We start from the raw sequence: 19263 nt of genomic DNA on the forward strand, positions 1-19263 counted from the left end.
CAGCATCACTTCTGCTTTTGTGACATATATTCATAAATTATATACTATATATAATATGGATAAAGGTAGAATGCCCAGATTCACAAAAAAGCATTCAACATTTGTCTTTCTTGAGTCTGACTTGATTTGCTTAATATGATGATCTGTAGTTGAATTAGGTTTTCTGTGAACACTGTGATTTTATTTATCATGGCAGAATCTAACTCCACTACTATATGTATACCACAATCCCCTTTATTTGCATATCTGTTATGGACACCTAGGCTGCTTACATGACTTGACTGTTGTGAGCAATGCTGCAATAAACATGTATGTGATATGTTGTCTCAGAGTCCTTTAGGTACAGATCCAGGAGAAGTATAAGTAGTTGTAAGTTACTTCTGTATTTTAGTTGTACTGATTTTTGTGGTAGCTATGGTAACCCACCAATTCTGTTTACCCTTTCCCAGCCACTATGACTAGGGAAAAATGGGATCCAAATTTAGTTTTAGCTTTCCTTTTCTTGGTGAGTAAACAGGTTTCTCATCCTTTCAGAATCATTTATAAATTTTATTAGCTGATTCACTGATTAGATTGTTTTTCTCATGTTATTTTTAAATATATTTTTAGACAGTAGCCCTCTATCAACAGATGTATAGGTGGCAGGCAGGGGTTTCTCCCTTTTGTTAGACTGTCTTCATTCAATTAACTGTTTCATTTGCTGCGAAGAAGCTTTTGAATTTCATGCAACCACAGTTATCAATTCTTCATTTTATTTTCTGAGTTACCGGAGTCATTTTTGGAAAGTCCTTGCCTAGACCTGCGTGGAGGCCCAAAAATGTGAGCCTATTTTCATGTTGAACAAAGGTCAGAGAGTTCGAACTTACCTCTAGTCCTTTAAGGTTATTGTGCCATACAGCAAAGAAGGTTGTTCTGCTTTGTACAGCATATCAGAGCACATTCAAACCTTCCTGGTCCATTAGCCGAAGGTAATGCTTTAGCTGATAAACCTACAAAAATAATTGCTTTATTTCAGGTTGAGCTTGCTCAGCAATCACATGCTCTACATTATCAAAATTGTATAAATTTAAGAAAACAATTTAGATTAACAAGAGAAGCCGCTCACCAAATTGTTAAACAATGTGATACATGCTCACAGTATTTACCTATACCTCATCTGGGGGTAAATCCCCAAGGATGACCTCCTAATCATTTATGGCAAATGGATGTTATTCATATTGCAGAGTTTGACAGATTAAGATCTGTGCATGTGACAATCGATACATATTCAGGATTTTTGATGGCCACTGCACAAACTGGGGAAGCCACTAGGCATGTAATAAGTCATTGTTTAAAATGTTTCTCATACATGGGGACCCTGAAAATCATAAAGATGAACAATGGGTCCAGATATGTTAATAAAGCATTTTAGCAATTTTGTTCTCAATGGAATATCAAGCATAAAACAGGTAAAACAGGTATTCCTTATAATACTCAAGGACAAGGAATTGTGGAGTGTGTCCATGGCTCCTTGAAAATACAACTTTGAAGGATAAAAGCAGAAGACATAAGAATGGCTACATAGTGCCTTAAGTCATGCTCCTTTTATGGATGCCCGTGAATAATCTGCCGTGGACAGAGTTTGGCATGATGGCAGCAAGGAGACCTTTGCTAAGGCAAGGGGAAACGACCCTTGCGCTGGATTATGGAGAGGACCTGACTGTGCATTAATTTGGGATTGAGAATATGTGCTTTTTCACAAAAAGAAAATAAAGCTGGGTGAGACGACTGCACATACAACAGTGGAGTACCAGTCCCGATGACGTCACAGCTGCTGATGACTCCATAAAAGCAAAAAGAGGGTCCTGGACCCATGATCCTGTCTTCCTTACACCACCATGCCGCAGGCCACGGAAAGGGGTACCTGAGCCAATGTTCCTAACTCACAACATCTTGCTGCAGTTTGAGAAAGGAAAGAAGATCATGGTGACGTCAATTTCCAGTTTCTCAATGGACTTGCTGCTCAAACTTCCAGACCTAGTGAATTCTGTTTATTTTTGAACCAGACCAGAAATGCAGACTGAACATTTGACCGTTTTGTACTTTGGGACACAGAACTCAGATTGCCAGTGACGTATTCAGTCTGCTGTTGAAATACTGAAAGAACCTGGGAACTGAGACCTCAATTTTACCCTTAGGTAAAAAAAGACTCGTTACAATGAGTGACTGAAACCCCTCTTCAGATATGAGGAGGGGAGCCTAAGGGCTTTTGCTGCTGCTCAGAGACTGGGACAATTGCTTAAAAGCAGCATTGCATTTGGACTCTCACTCAATGTAAAAACTTTCTCTTGTCTTGATTAGAATGGATTTAAGAGAATTGTAATTTGACAAATCATGTTACGGTATTGACCTCTTAATGCTTTAGTTCACTATAAGATAGTTAGGATTAGGAAAAGATTAGAACTTGTCTAAGAAAAGTTTGACATTACCAATGAATTCTTGAACTTACCACACTTGATAAGACAAATTTAGGTTTTGATACAGCTGAATGCTGTTAAGAAACACTTTAGTCCAATTCAATGTGGGCATTCACAACCCTGGTGATTCTCCACTCCTTTATTTAGAAGATACTATAGTCATAGAAACATGCATATACAAAATAATGTCTGCTTGCTTACCATTACCTAATTGCTGATGAATTCTTTTGACAGAAACTTGGCTCAGAGGCACGGAGTCTGTTACTTTCTCCCTTAACCCTTTGTTAACAGAGGGTGGCAGTCAGTGATGGGTTTGATCCTCCCCCCTCCCAGGCATCTAAGACCTGGGTTTGCATAGTTGAAATGTAGGTCCTGAAGACAAGTAAGTCTGGGAAATGGTAAAGTGTTTACCTAAGGCAGATGCAATCATCTGTCCCATTACAGAAGCACAGGCTTTATTAAAATTAATAAAAAGGGAGGAATTGTGGAGGCCCCCAAAATGTGAGCTTGTTTCCATGTTGATCAAAGATCAAAGAGTTCAAACTTACCTCTAGTCCCTCAAGGTTATTGTGCTCCTACCTCAAACACAGACCCCACCTAAATTTAGAGCAGAGAGTTCTGCTCTCTCAAGGTTATTGTCAACAGGTGTGGTTAATAGCCATGTTGTAATATGAGCGGCGGGGCTGCGTCCCCGGCACCCAGCCGCCCGCATGGCTAGCTTATGCCCCGAAATAATTACACGGAAACTGTATTCTTTTAATCACTGCCTGGCCCATTAGTTCCGGCCTCTTATTGGCTAGCTCTTACATATTGATCTAACCCATTTCTAATATTCTGTGTAGTACCACGAGCTGGCTTACCAGGAAGGATCTTAACCTGCGTCTGTCTGGAGTGGGAGAATCATGGCGACTCCTGACTCGGCTTCTTTCTCCCAGCATTCTGTCTGTCTACTCCGCCTACCTAATTTTCTGTCCTATTAAAGGGGCCAAGGCAGTTTCTTTATTACTTAACCAATGAAACAACAGATAGAAAAATGACCCACCTCCATCATTTCCCCTTTTTCTGTTTAAACAAAAAAGAAAGGCGTTCACTTTGACATAGTAAAATTACATATAACAAAACAGTTATCAAGCAAGAATTACAATTACAATATTTATATCTATTTTATCTTTTATCATTACTAAGGAAAACTATATCTATCCATTCTTCAACTCCATCAAAGACTCCAGAAGGATATAATATTACCTAAGTAAACAAGAGATCCAAAACTCTAGAAATGACAGAGACATCTCGCTGCCTGGGCAGTCACCCAAAGTTCTTTTGTACTGTTGGGGCATCCATCTTCAGCCTTATAGTATCCAGCAGACTTTTCCATGAAACAGGAAATTTCAAAGACAGTTCAGTCACTTTTTGCTGTGTCCTGCAGAATGTCTCGCAGACTCTTTCGTGAGTCAGGAACCCCGAAAGACCATCTCACCTTTAGGCAAGTTCAGCAGTCCTTTTTTTGCGGGTTCTCTGTGTTCAGTTTATGCAACAGTCCAGGCAAGAGCAGTTTCTTGCCCAAACGGCTATCAAACTCCATAAGGAGCCTCTTCAATGCCCATCTTCCTCTTGAAGTAGATTGGTACTGCCAGGAGCAGACGTGTCTCATTGTCATGAAAAGCCCTAAGTTATTAAAATATTTTAAATGTCATGTTCTGTAGTCTTTGAAAGATATGAAGAATGTCTATCTAACTGAAATATATCTCTATATATCTAGAAAATCTATCTAACATGACTACAAGCTTGACTATTGATGATTATCCATTAATCTATATTTCTTAATTATACATTACATTTTTAAATGAACTACATAATCACAATACCTTAATCAAGATCAGAAATACATATACACATAACAAAATTGACCTTATAATCCATACCAATGCAAATTATTTATATCTATATCATATCCCCCTTTAAATGTAAAAGAACATTTATAAACCATATTTGGGAACATGGGCGCAGTTTTTTTCTCCAAACTGCTTCCTGCTGAATGGGGGCGCTGTATTCAGATCTTTCATGGTGTAACCTGTGTGTCAGGGTCATCTCAGTCGGCAGTTGAGTGAAGTAATTTTCTGAAGGTGTTCACAGCAACCTTTCAGGAGGGCGTGGTCTATCATACCATATTGGGATAGATGCAATCCACAGAGTCTTATCGTCTGTGAAAACAAAAGAAGACCCTCTCCAAAGCATCATATCCTTAGACCCATATTCTGAAATCATAATACCCTTATATCCATTCTGGTTTAGCTTGGCAGCCCATATAATGAAATGTCTCTCTGCACTTAGCTCCTTTACAGTCAAAAATTTTAAAGAAAACACAATACAAAGAATCCAGACTCTCTGTGAATTTTCCATTTTTACGTGGCTTATTTTTCTTTATTTCTTTTAATCTATAACTAACTGTACTCTGTCTCTTTAAAGACTTTACCCTTTTTTTAAACCATTAACTTTATTCTTTATATATTTTTTCTCTCTCTCTCAAGCCTACGTACATTCATCCAACAGTGTCTGAATCAGTTCTATTGTGAATCTGTAATTTTTTTACTATCCAGGAGCATTTCTTAAAATGTTAAGCACTTCTTAAAAACTTAAGTTGTACCATACACAGATAATATGGTACCACCTGTGTGTGTCCTGCTCAGTCGAAACCTTAACTGCGCTGTTATTATGGTAATTACGGTAGTTCCTGCCTGAGACCAGCACAGTTCAGCATGGCGGAGTTGAGCCGCTCCTGCCTCAGAGCCATTTGGTGCCCCTGAGCCACACACAGTTCCAGGCACACAGCAGTCCACATTGCCATCAAGCAAGCCATAGCACTTTACTCCAAATGCTCCATTCAAAAGCTCTGTTTCCAGCAGGAGCCAGACAGAGATCGCGATGGCGGCACAGCCCAGAAAGCCGGCATTTTAAAACAGCCAGTTTTTTCCTGTTGCTGAGTCAGGACAATTTCTTTGCCGCACGCAACCTACAAACAGCAAAAAGCTGTCTTAAATTCTCTCTGTGTCCTTTTTAAGCTCTCTCAGGTTTTACGTGGAGTTCATTAGCACGCTGGGCGCCACTCTGTTGTAATATGAGCGGCGGGGCTGCGTCCCCGGCACCCGGCCGCCCACATGGCTAGCTTATGCCCCGAAATAATTACACGGAAACTGTATTCTTTTAATCACTGCCTGGCCCATTAGTTCCGGCCTCTTATTGGCTAGCTCTTACATATTGATCTAACCCATTTCTAATATTCTGTGTAGTACCACGAGCTGGCTTACCAGGAAGGATCTTAACCTGCGTCTGTCTGGAGTGGGAGAATCATGGCGACTCCTGACTCGGCTTCTTTCTCCCAGCATTCTGTCTGTCTACTCCGCCTACCTAATTTTCTGTCCTATTAAAGGGGCCAAGGCAGTTTCTTTATTACTTAACCAATGAAACAACAGATAGAAAAATGACCCACCTCCATCATGTTTAACTCTGGATGTAGCCTGTGACCTTCAGCTGGTCTGTTCATTTCCTTGTATCACGTTAATGCAGTTTTTTTTTGTTTTTGTTTTTGTCTTACTCCTATCTTTTGTGGTCAAGGGTATTTAAAGCAATTGAAAATTAGATGTGGGTGAATTCCAGTACTCACTGGAACTTCCTCCCAATAGCATTCTATGTTTCTCCATTTATTATTTTCATTCACGTCTTCATATTCTTTACTATATTTCTAAATCCCCATGCCTCTACACTGACAAGAGGTATTTTTGTCAAGGCTGGTCCCTGACAGACCTGTATTTAGAAGTGTTTTCTAACAGTTTCAGGCATTTGTGTATTTTATTAAGTTTTCTGATGCATTTTAAATTGAATTTTTTTTTTAGACCAAAATGTAGGGCTATAGAATTGGGTTCTGGACATTGCTCGTCACCTTTGTGCCACACTTAGATTTTTTTTAAAAATCAGAGTCCAAGTCTTATTCATGGCTCTCTCCAGTGTCCCTCCTTAGCTCTGCTTTAGCCAGTTTCAGTGTATTTCTCAGAGCATTTTTCTTCGGTTGGTTTGTATTTATTTTCTACTTATTGGTTTCTATATGCCAAGTTATTTGTAAAATATTTATATTAGCCACCCATTGATTCATTTCAGGGCATATAAGAAAGTTTGGTGTTGCTAATATTGTTGGAACACTTTGAAGGGACATTGTGATTAAAATGTGCCCCACGCCATAGCTATCTTCCAGGCCCATTTCAGCCTGTCATGTTGCGCTCTGGTGCAGCTGGTGAGTTTACCCTCTTAACCCTTAGTCTTTTGCATTCACTCCAGTTCTCAGGTCCAACACCCAGTGCTTTATCTCAGTTTAAGGAGCCCTCAGCACATATTCTCATCCACTAGACTAAATTATAGGATGTTAAGAAATCTCAAACTAGCGTATGTTGGGATTAATGAGTAGCTGTACAAATTAAAAAAAGGGTGACAATTCTGATCCCAGGAAATAATTGTTACTATTTGTGGTGTTGTTAATAAGAATGACCCCATAGGGCCATAGATTTGAATGCTTTGTCATCAGAGAGTGGTGCTATTTGAAAGTATTTGGGGGTGTAGCCTTGTTGGAGTGTCTGTGGAGTGGGCTTTGAGGTGCAGAAGCCCATGCCAATCCCAGAGTCTCTCTCTTCCTGTGGATCTAGATGTAGAACTTGCAGCCACTTCTCCAACAGCATGTCTGCTTGTGTGCTGCCGTGATGATAATAGACTCTGAAACGTAGGGAAGCCTCAGTTAAATGCTTTCCTCTGGGAGAGTTGTTGTGGTCGTGTCGTCTCTTCACAGCAATGGAACATTGACTAAGATACTGATTTAGGCAGATAGGAGAAGGACCAGTCCGCAACAATAGATTAATTAAATAAATTACAGTTTGCTATAATCAAGCACACATGACTCTTAGATGACATTTAAATCTCAACACTGAAATACTTTAGTGATGTTCTTCAGTAAAGATATTTATAAGGAGTTTGTGTTGCTTGTGGAAAAGGGGGCGCTTCGTAGCATTAAATACATTGAAAATCATAAATAGCTGAAATAATTGTCAAATGTCTGTCCAATTCTTGTTTATTACATCCACTTGTTTCCAAACTCGTTTCTATGCTAACAAATGAGCTTTGCACCAAATGCCGTATTCTTAACATCACTGAACTTTACACCGAGTCCCACATTCTGAATGAACATCATGTGAACTGAGGGTTTTTCCAAGAGCACTTCAAAGTTTACATGCGCATAAACTGAAACAAGTAACACGTCATAACTCAAAATCATCTACACTGATTTTTGAGAATGTTCCCATTAAAAAGGAATAAATACGCAGTTCCGTCAAATGGCTATTGCCTCTACTTAAGAAGCTCTGTAGACTATGTTTATAAGGATAACTATTTATTGGTGCAAGGTGCCATCATTTCTGCTTTAGATTAGGTAAAATGCAAAAACTATCTCATGATATTTGCATAGATTGGCTTGATGCAAACTTTCTTGAACTCCAGTTTTCTCTAATCTTCAAAGTTCCTTGCTTTTAAATCTTGTTTACTTTCAACAAAACGTGACTACTTTCTTCAAAGTAAACAGGCAGGCTATAAAAAGCCTCATAAGTCATCCTCGGATTTAGCAAGCTCTCACCAAACAAAAACCCTAATGGGTTCAGTGTTCATGACTCAAGAACATGCAGATTGAATTTCCCTTAGAGTACACACAAGCATAGAAGTGAAGGGTGAAAGTTGTTGGCCAATTGTACTTGAGGTTTTGTGGGAACTAAGACCTTTTGAAAGGCCTCAGAGATGCCATTCCAGCCTCAGATTCAACTAGGTTTCCTGGGGCAAAGGGAGTTCCTCAGTGTCTCAACTGATGCATGTACACAGCTTGAGATGTCCCTACACGTGTTGTGCAAGTCCCAGGAAAGGCCAAGGGTAAGTCTATGATGCAACCTAGATAATTGCTTCCTTTTCATGATGATATCAACAAACATTAAGTATTGCCCAAGATGGGAAAGCTTAGTCTTTGATGTTGCTACAAGAATAACTAAATCATCATGACCCCAAGTAGGCAAATCCAGTGCAGGTGACATGTATTCCTAGTTTAAAAAGTTTCCCACAATCATACCCTCCAGAGCTATTTTTGGAAGCAGGGGCACACGTAAATAAGTCATTTTCCCAGAGTCCCAGAATGATGCAATTCTTTGTTTGAGCCATTGTAATTCCCCTCAATAGTATGCAATCGAGATGCTGAGATACACTTTGGGAAGAGGCTTGTAGAATGGACCACATCTTTTGAAATAGCTAGACTAGCCTTGAGTACACCACATAGCTCAAATTGTTCTTGTACTTGGCATCTTCTCACCTCAGACTTCTAAGATCACATTTTTATGACCATCCCCAATTCATGTTTGAGCTGTTGGGAAAAGTTATCTAGTATACAGTGTGTGTGTGTGTGTACATATAAATTGTAGCCTTTAGTGTGAAGATGCAATCATTTATCTAAATGAAATATTTAATGCAGTAATAGTTATTTTGACTCTGTAAACAGTGCTTGTGAGGTGATATTCAGGTTGGAATTGAATTGTTGAATGAATGTGCCAAACCCTTTGGGTGTGCCATATCATACAGTCTTCATTCTGTTAGGACACTGAGGAATTTCAGGATGGCCATTCAGGGTAGCAGTGTGTGAGCTTCCCCTAGAGCCTCCTGGCTGGTTAGGAGATGGTGACCAGGAATAATGACCCCGTCTGAGGGAACTGAGTTGGCCTGATCTTTTTTCTGCTTGTCCAGCTGCTACCAAGTATATGACTTGCTGGTTTAGAGTTTAGAAAGCCTTGAGCAATGGAAATTTTAAGGTCAGACCAAGGACACGGTCAACAAGACAAAACAGCAGCTTACAGAATGGGAAAAGATCTTCACCAACCTTACATGAGACAGCAGACAGAGGTCTGATCCCCAAAATATACAAAGAACTCAAGAAATTGGTCATCAGTAAAAAAAAAATTGGAGTGCAGACCTAAACAGAGAAATCTCAGCAGAGGAATCTAAAGTGGCTGAAAGACACTTAAGGAAATGTTCAACATCCTTAGTCATCAGAGAAATGCAAATCAAAACAGATATATCTTTTAAAACTACAATTTCTTTCTAATTTGGGGTGAACAGGAAAAAATTTCTTTTCAAACTCTCTTATGGCTTCACACCCTTGAGAAAAGATAAGATATCATTTTTTGAGAACCCAGAGAGAGAGAAGAGATATTTTTATACAAAATGTCTCTGGAAGCCGGGCGGTGGTGGCGCACGCCTTTAATCCCAGCACTCGGGAGGCAGAGGCAGGTGAATCTCTGTGAGTTCGAGACCAGCCTGGTCTACAAGAGCTAGTTCCAGGACAGGCTCCAAAACCACAGAGAAACCCTGTCTCGAAAAACCAAAAAAAAAAAAACAAAAAAAAAAACAAAAAACAAAACAAAACAAAAAAAAAAACAAAATGTCTCTGGATTAGTTTTGTATATAGTCAGGTAAATTTGCGCTTAGACGTAAAGGCAGCCCTCATGTCTCAGTGGTTTAAAGTAACTACTGTTTATTTTCCGTCCCTTTGGAGAACAGTCTAAGAGTTCTGACCCCATGTAGCTTTTGTTCTTGCTCTTGTATCTAGCCTACACTTGAAGACTATCATGGCAGAAGGAAGGGAAAAAGTAGTGAGAATCACACCGACAGACAGGCCTGCTCAGATTCTGTATCACAAGGCCAAAATGCCAGTAGAGTCGGTGCAGTTTTAACTGTGACCAGAAGAGGGAGCTGGGGAAATTAGAAACCGCCCCAATGGCTAACACCTTTATGGGCTCACAGTCCGTGGGAGTCAAAGTTCTTTTCAATGTATTTATTCGCTTATTTTTTTTTGTCTGCCCAGAACATGTTAGTGTTAGAAGTGAAAGACTCTTTGAGGTCAAATGAAAACATTATTCCTAGGTACCGCAGGTCAGAATTGTGGCTTGTCTGAAATGAAGTTATTGATCAGAGGAAGCCGTTCTCATGGGTAGAAAACCTTCCACTTCATTTTGATACTTACAAATTTGGTTCAGTCCACTGACATTTTCTCCAAAGAGAAAAAGTATTCTGGGAGCAAATTAGAGCTTTCATGGTGAGATATAATTTGAATGAAAGTCATATAAAGGTATCTATTTGAGTGACTTGTGAAAACATTGTTCTAGTCATATGTTTATGTTCAATTAAATGTTTATATTTGATTAAATGTGATTAAAATGTTTATAAAATTCATCATGCACACACTTTAGAAATTTCTACTCTAAACCTGATTTTGTTCTACCTTAGTTAACTCTGGAGTCTGCAATATCTTCATTCGCCTTCACTGGACTCTTTCTGCCCACCTCTCAGTTAACTAGTAGCTACATTGTTTCCAAACTAAATGCCACAATGACTAGGGGACTTCACAGGTAACTCAAAGGTTAGTAGTCAGCATACTGTCCAGATAGATGGGGATGCAAAGTATTAGGATGTACCCTGTGCAGTAAAAGTACCATTTAATGATGCAGCCATTATAGCCAACCGCTTGTATCACTTATTTGTTTGGTGTCTATATTGTTATATTAGACCTAGTCAAAAAGTTGAAAAAATAGACTTACAGCTGATCTTGTTCACAAAGAGAAAATTTCAAATATAATCAGTTGAAACCTGAGGTGAGAAAAAGGCAATAGAAAAAAGTCTGGTTATAAACTAGAAAGGAAGTATACAAAATTTTATTAGAAAAAGGATAGGAATAATTCTAGTACATTTCTATAGCAATGAACAGCTGCCACATATTTGAATAATGGTTCTGTTTGCATATCTGTTCTGGAGCCCGATTAACATTTTGGGTCAGCAGACAGATTGTAGTGTACTCTCGACTTGTTTAAAACTCACATGCCGAAACAGAACATGCTTGCATTTGCTACAACCAAAACAAACGTTTTCTGAGATTATATCATGAAACTGATAAGGTCTAGGTCAAGAAGAAGCACAGCGTGTCCTCTGCTCCTGGCTAAGCTGTCCACAGGGCAGTTGTCTTTTCTGTGGTGTAGAGCTCCTACTTGGTAAAAACCCACAAATGGACTCATGATCGGAAGCTCCCTCCTCTACATTCATTCTACTTTCAGGGTTTCATCAGGAAGTAGGTTGTGCACATGTGCAAGGTGACCAAGGAGAGATTCATGGAAGAGGCGTTTGCAAGGAGTGGAAAAGATGATAGCAAATGAAGGAAGGAAGCAGAGGGGTCTCGTCTCCCGCCCGGAGTAAGACGAGGAGTAGCAGCTGCAGGGGCTGTTCCCCTTGGAAGGAGTGCACTGACCTCAGCAGAGCACAATCACGATAGCCTAGTGCCTAAGAAAGAGACAGCTGGATGAATGAGTGCATAGTATGTGGCTTCCGGATCTCAGACATTCTGCCCAGCATCATCTTGTCTTGGCTAAACCAGCCAGAAAACAGAGGGAGAAGAAGGGCTGTGTTGCTACAGTTCAAAAAGGCCAAAGTAGAGGCTCATAGCAGGGTATGAGCACTGGACCATGGCCATGGAGAGTAACTGACGGAATATTACATGGAATTCTTTCGTTGTTGTTGTGGTTCATTGTTTTTTTTTTTTTTTTTTTTTTTTTTTTGAGGGGGAATAAGGTCTCAATATGAGCTCTAGCTGTCCTGAAACTTACTATGTAGACCAGGCTGGCCTTGAACTCATAGAAATCTACCTGCCTCTGTCTTCCAAGTGCTGGGATTAAAGGCATAGACCACTATGCCTGGTTTATTGCATAGAATTCTAGTGTTGAGTGCTTTTATGTTCTTAGAACTCCTGCTGTGAAAATATTAAATTTACAGCAATTCCTGTTCAGTCTAATTGGAGATAACTACATTTTTTTTTTAAAAAGGTAAAGTTAGACACTGGAAAGGTGAGAAAAACTCAAGTCACAGGAAGAGAGAGTTGAGATTTTACAGTGTTACGCTCAGGTGCAATATGAGGAAGGGTGGGGACAGGAGAGAGCTGGGGCTTAGTTGAATGTTCTAGAGTGTAGGAAGATGACAGAGGAGCCATGTGTTTGGAAGCAAAGTCACTCAAAGATGAAGACTTACAACTGTGCTTCTGGGAGGAGGGAACCAAAGACAGCATGAAAGAAATCGCATGTTCTGTGCCATGGATGGTAGAGGTATTCAGAGGAACTCAGCTGCTAGGAATTGAGAAAAACCTACCCATGATGTCATGTATTCCACCTCATATTAGCCAGCCATTTTCCTTCCTAAGCATCTACATCTTTAGTGGGACTCTACTAGGACATAAACATCCCTGAGGATGGTATAGAATCAGAAAAGCTTTATCACTCAGTGGGCAGACCAGACACAAGTGAGCTTTGAAACCCACAGAGCTGCTATAAAGCCAGATCCATTCATTAGCAAAATTTTGAAACCAATAGAAACAAATCCTGAAATAGATAAAAATCATGGTGTTAAGTAGGAACTAGTTCTTGCTGCTATGTTAAGGTGGGTAAGTCTCCTTGACTATTCTCCTAGGATGTCTGCTCTTAGTTTTAGTGCTATGAAGCGTGCCAATGGATCCTTTCATGTTTGTGGGGTAGCTCCTCTTACTGTCATCTTGCATAAGACCTTAAATCTCTCAAATCTGACTATTACAATGTGGATATTTGCAGAAGTTCATAGCCTGGGGTTCTCTGTTTTGAGGTTTTAAACAAATGGTTATACTTAAGAACAGGTACAAATGCAGGTGTTGTAAAATGACGCTGAGGGATTTTTTTTTTTTTTTTTTGATTTTTCGAGACAGGGTTTCTCTGAAGTTTTTGGTGCCTGTCCTGGAACTAGCTCTTGTAGATCAGGCTGGCCTTGAACTCACAGAGATCTGCCTGCCTCTCCCTCCCGAGTGCTGGGATTAAAGGCATGCGCCACCATCGCCCGGCCACGCTGAGGGATTTTTATGAACTACATTTTTCATCTGAAACTTTGATGCTGGCATATTTTGGACTTCATGACATCTTCCTTTCCCCTCATACTTGATGAAATTCATTTTCTAGCCATTAGTAAATCTGTGTCCGTGAACTCTACAAGTCCGTCAGCTTTATTCAGACTCTACTTTCCTGCTACTGTCAAGAGTGGATCTGAGAAGATACATATGAAATAAGCAACACTCTTGGGCCTTTGCAACTCCCTTAGCTTTGGAATTCCTTAGTCATTGACCCTGTATGGCTATCTAATTGACTCACATTTCTCCAATAACCCATCACAGAATAAAGTATGGAAAGGGTCTTGTTCTTCTTCTTCCCGGAGAGCATCATAGTCTCTTTTATTTTCAGCACTATGGTCATTGCATACAAGTACATTCAGCTGACTTCACAATGTGTTTATTGAGCATGAGGATCACTGTAGTTAATAGATGAGAAATAAACAAGTTGGAACTCCAAAGTGCCAAAATGATCTTGTAATGCCAAAATGATCTTGGCTGGAAAAACTGATTGTTAATTTTGAATACTAGTTCTAAAATTTTAAATTTCTTGAGTTATCTTTTATTCTCATTTTAAGTGGGTGTTCTTTTCAAAAATAAAATTACAGGGTCTGGAGAGATGGTTCAGTGCTTTAGAGCTTTTATTGTTCTTACAGAAGATGTAGGTTTGACTCCTTGCACCTACATGGTGCCTAACAACCGTCTGTAACTCCAGTTCATTGATCAGAAGCCCTCTTCTGGCTCTGGGGGCACCAGACATGCAAATGATACACATATATACATCCAGGCAAAACTTCAAATGTATAAAATAAACCAAAATAAATATATCTTCAAAGTGTAGAATTGCATGGTTTTGTTCAATTTCCCTTCTTCATCCTTTTTGTCACATTTTCATATTTTCTCTCTAGTTGTGATTTTAGAATTCTATGTTAGTATAATTTGAATACCCATAATCACAATTAACTACTTCAATGTGATATAAACATTTGGGCTGTTTAAGCAATATCAAATTTAAGTCATTTTTATTGCTAGTTAGCTTCTTTTTGTCAAAAAGAACTCAAAACTTGAGGATGAGCTTTTGTTTTTGAGTTACATGTTTGAATCCTCAAAACACAAGAAGATCTCAAAATTGACTAAATGAAAAACAGAGTAAAGGAGAAGATAGAAAGGACAGCATAGTTATTATACACATTGCTATGGCTTATATGCCGCTGAAGGGGATGGACCATACAGCATAAATCATAAAGATTCTAGACCTGAATTCTTGAGACCAGGATCTCAAGGAGAATATCAAAGCAAAGGTAATTGTTGACATGGCCTTTGGATCATCAGGACCTGGAAGTAAGTGGCACAGACATACTTCTTTCTTTGCTCTTTGTCAACTGTCCACTTGCCCTCTCTTGCAAAGTATTTATGCAGATAAGGAAAACTAAGTTTCGTCTTCCATCCAGGTTAGAATGGAGCTAATGGCTACTGGAGTATAGTATTGAGAGGGATGCTGAAGTTCAGTCTAGAAAGAACAGAGTGGTCCTCACAGATGCTTCCCAGTGGATGCTGACTTGTTCACGTAGATTTGGAGTACATCCTTCCAAACCTTGGAAGGAGCCTCCAGACCACAGTTTGTTATTTAAGGGGAAAGAAGTTCTAAGTGTGGGGTAAGCCCTCCTCTGACTCTTTAATTCAACATTTTATCCTTCCCCTTCTTCTCAAGAGCCACGATATAGCCCAGTCTTTGAAAGGTCCTCATAAATTAGCCTCTCACTGGTATGTTTACACGCATGTATCACCGGGTAAAGTAGCAAGTAAATAAGTTCATTTGTGAAAAATTAAAATATATTGATTGTAAGTCTATAAAACCTCCCCACTTTTAACATGAATCTTCACAGTCAAGCTACCCTATCTATGATTATAGAGGTGATAGTGAGATTGCACGGACTCTTAGGTAGTAGATAATAACCAGACTGGGCTGTGTACTTTTATATACCTTGGGGTTTTGAATTAAACAATTAGTCATGATCATGGGCATTGCAGGGACTTTTTTGGTTCTAAAGTCCTATGGCAGATTCAGAATTAAGCTGTGTCACTTCCTGTGCATGGCAGAGCAGAGGTCCTGGAACAAGACCAAGGCAGTCACCACCATGGTCGAAGCTGACTTGGGCAGAAGCCCACTTCGTCCCTACCAGCACCATCGTGCATCCAGACTGCCACAATATTTATCTATAACATCTGGAATGTGACAAAGAATGAGATTTGTGTCTTCTTTTAAATCAGATCCATGGCTTGGTTTATTTGAACTGGTACAGGGTAGGAAAAAGCTTTATACAAAAGAACATCTGGGAAGAGATGTACTTGCCTTCTAAGACACTAATGGCACCATAAATCCATGGGTTTCATGAAGGCCAGCAGATGTTTCTTGGGAATAACATGAAGAAAGGAAGCTGAAAACTAAAATAGAGTTGAAGGTCACAGAACTCAGGGTCACACCAGGCTCACATATTTCCTTCGAGAGCTGCAGGAGACTCATGATTTTCTCTTAGGTTCCCAGAGATGAAAGGTTGCTGCATACTCAATCTAATGCCAGAGTTTCACCTGTTTAGTTACTGTGATACGACTCAAAAGAGAGATGATTGACATTTGGGGGTGGCAGGGAAGGGACATCTTTCTTCTGAGATAGTTTTCCAGGACTGCATGACTGGAATATTTGGGTTATCTGGATGTTCTCCAGGGAGAGTAGCTGGAGTAGACCTGGAGATGTCTACTAAAGGATATAAATGACTATAATGTTGCCAAATCCAGTGGGATCATTTTACATTTGTCCTAACCCTTACTGTTCATCCTCAACATTGCTTTTCTTCCTAGACTTGGAAAGACAAAAGATTGGGGCCAGAACCTGGGTCCCAGGATGTACTTTTTAACCTTTTCCTTAGATCTCTCAATGGTTTAGTTTTCTCCCTTTGCAACCAGGAGTGGGGGGCACTGAGTTGCTGGCATAGTCTCAGCTACTTTCCTCCCAATGCTGAGTGGACACACAAGCACCCAGACCTGAAGTGGGTGGCGGACATCAGCCCCAAAAGTTTGGGCACCATTCTGTAGGCAGAGACTGTTCATTTGTTTCCCAGCTGCCCAGATCCAAAATCATCACACAAAAACTATATTAATCATAACACTGCTTGGTCTATTAGCTTATGTTTCTCATTAACTAACTCTTACATCTTAAATCAACTCATTTCTATTATTCTATGTATTGTCACAATGCTCATGGTTTACTGGTAAGGTTCTGGCATCTGTCTCCCTTGGTAGCTACATGGTATCTCTTTGACTCCGCCTTCAAGAAAAAAGACTGCCAAAACTTTCCAAGACAGGGTAAGATGGTTTTGAAAGTTTTTTTACCTCTGAAAATGGTCTGTCAGTTACTCTAGCCTTAGTAAATGTTGGTTGCTCCAACGACGCAAATGAGACCTTGGGTGATTGCCCAGGTAGCCAGTTGTCTCTGTCATTTGTTGCACATTTTGGAAGTTGCTTGATTGTACTTCCTATCTATTCAGTAATATTATCTCCCTTCTCAGGTCTTTGATGAGGTTGAAGACTAGATAGTTGTAGTTACTTTCCTCTCATGACTTAGCCAACCATTTCTAATATAAGACTTAGGATAGAATAATTATTGAAACATTGAGCATATATTTCTTGCTTAATAATCTCTATGCTGGTTGTAATTCTAATTTTTATACTTGATATCTGTTCTTATTGTATATAGTTTTGTATTGGGTTTTGAACTCTCTTATTTAGACAAAAGGGGTAGGTTCTGGAGAAACTCCTTCAACAAATTGCCTTTGAGATGTTGGACCAGATTGGGCAAGGCCTTGGGTACTAAAAATGTGTGCTTGCTCGCTTGCGTTCTCTTGGCTTCTGGATTTGGTTCCTGTTCCCTACTTGTACAAAGGACTATGATCTGTGAGTTCCCCCTAAATAAAGAACCCTTTATTATACTCAATTCTGAGCTAGTGTGGGACTACTTCATGTGCATTTACCTACAGTTGGCTACAAACTAACTGATAAGTTTTGCTATGTATCTTCAAAGAATGCCTGTGTCCCTGAAAATTTGCCTTGTAGTATTTTTTTTATTACTAACAAGTTGCTAATGTGCTAATCCTCATTTGCCACAGGTGTATTTTATTTAGCAGAGAGTCTTCAAATTTAGTTTGATGCCTTTATTAGAGGAATGTATTCCCTAACTCTTTGAGCTCCCATTATTTTCTCTTGTGTTATGCCTCAGTCATATCAATTGCTTACTACATGTTACTTACTCACCATAGAATAAGGGTTTCAGGTTGAATTTCTAGATTTAAAAGAGCATCTAATAAATTATTTTATGTCTTCAGGGATTCCATACTGGCTGCTACATTGCTTGCTTTTTAGTTCACTAATTCACTTATGCATTTACTCAAGGATGGCTAGTGAATGCCAGATACAATTCTGGGTACTTCAGCAAGGATGACAGTGATTTCTCCCATGGTGAAGTTTCCTTCTAATGTAATGGATAATAAGTCTTACTGAAAAATTATGTTGAGTATTTGAAGATAATGTATAGTATAGTAAAAGAGAAATGGTGAGGGAGAAATTGGTTATTGGAATTTTATTTTATTTTGTGGTATCCCAGCTTGGCCTTGAACTTGTGATCCTCTTGCCTCAGCTTATTCCCCCAGTTGTTGGGGTTACATGTTGCCTTGAAATTTGAAATCAAAATGTCTCAGTGATAGTATAGATGTTATTAAGTAAAAACCTGAAGGAAGTGATAGTGAGTATTTTAGGAATAAGAAAAGAAGCAAAGGAATCAAATTTACAGATTGAAACCCAGTTTTATAAAGAATGCTTCCCAAAGACTGGATTTTTTTCTCTCTTTACTTAAGTTTCTAATGTTCAGCCACGGTGCCTGTCCAGTGATGAAATAATCGAGACTATGTGGTACATATACTTAGTGGAATCTAGGCTGCCATCAAATAATGGAGTCCTGGTGCTTGAAACATCTTAGATGAAAGTAGAGATCATGATGCTAAATGGGATAAAGCCAGGCTATGAAGACAAATGTGGAATGATTTTAAGTGTGTGCAGAATCTAGAAGAGTTGACTTTATGGAACTAGAGAATGGTTAGGCTAGCAGAGCCTGGAGTAGCTTGGGGGCAGGAGGCCATGAAGAGACAGTCAAGGGTACAGAGTTGACATTACACAAGAACAAGCTCTGATGCTCTTTCTTGTTTCACCACAAGGTGGAGCATAGTCAATGATATTGCATTGCCTGGCTTCAAACATACAAACATACAGGAGACAGGAATTTGAATCTTTTCCTTCAAAGAAACGATAACCATTCCAGGTGATGGGTATCCTAAATATATTTATTTGACCACAGCACAATGTGCACCTGTATTGAAACACCATTTTCCACCACACAATGTGCAAAATTCTTATGTATCAATTAAAAACATAGCAAATTAAAACACTATAAAAATGGTCAGATCTTTCCCTTGTCTCTGAACTTCCCCAATAGCTCAGGTATTTGATTTTATTTTTTTCTATGATTTCTGTGTTATCTAGTTTATCATAGAGATGTGTAGTGGGACATGGGTTTTCTTTTCTATTTTAAGAACAGAGGCTCCATAGCCGGGATAGGTACTTGGGCTCCATTGTATTTGGAGGATATCAATTTTTTTTTGGTACTAAGTGCATATTCTTCCTCCATGGATGGCCTTCATGGAGAATATCTAGAGCAGAGCCACAGACAGGAAAATTTATGTCAAA

The sequence above is a fragment of the Chionomys nivalis genome, chromosome 15 (assembly GCF_950005125.1).
Source record: "Chionomys nivalis chromosome 15, mChiNiv1.1, whole genome shotgun sequence".
Taxonomy (NCBI): domain Eukaryota; kingdom Metazoa; phylum Chordata; class Mammalia; order Rodentia; family Cricetidae; genus Chionomys; species Chionomys nivalis.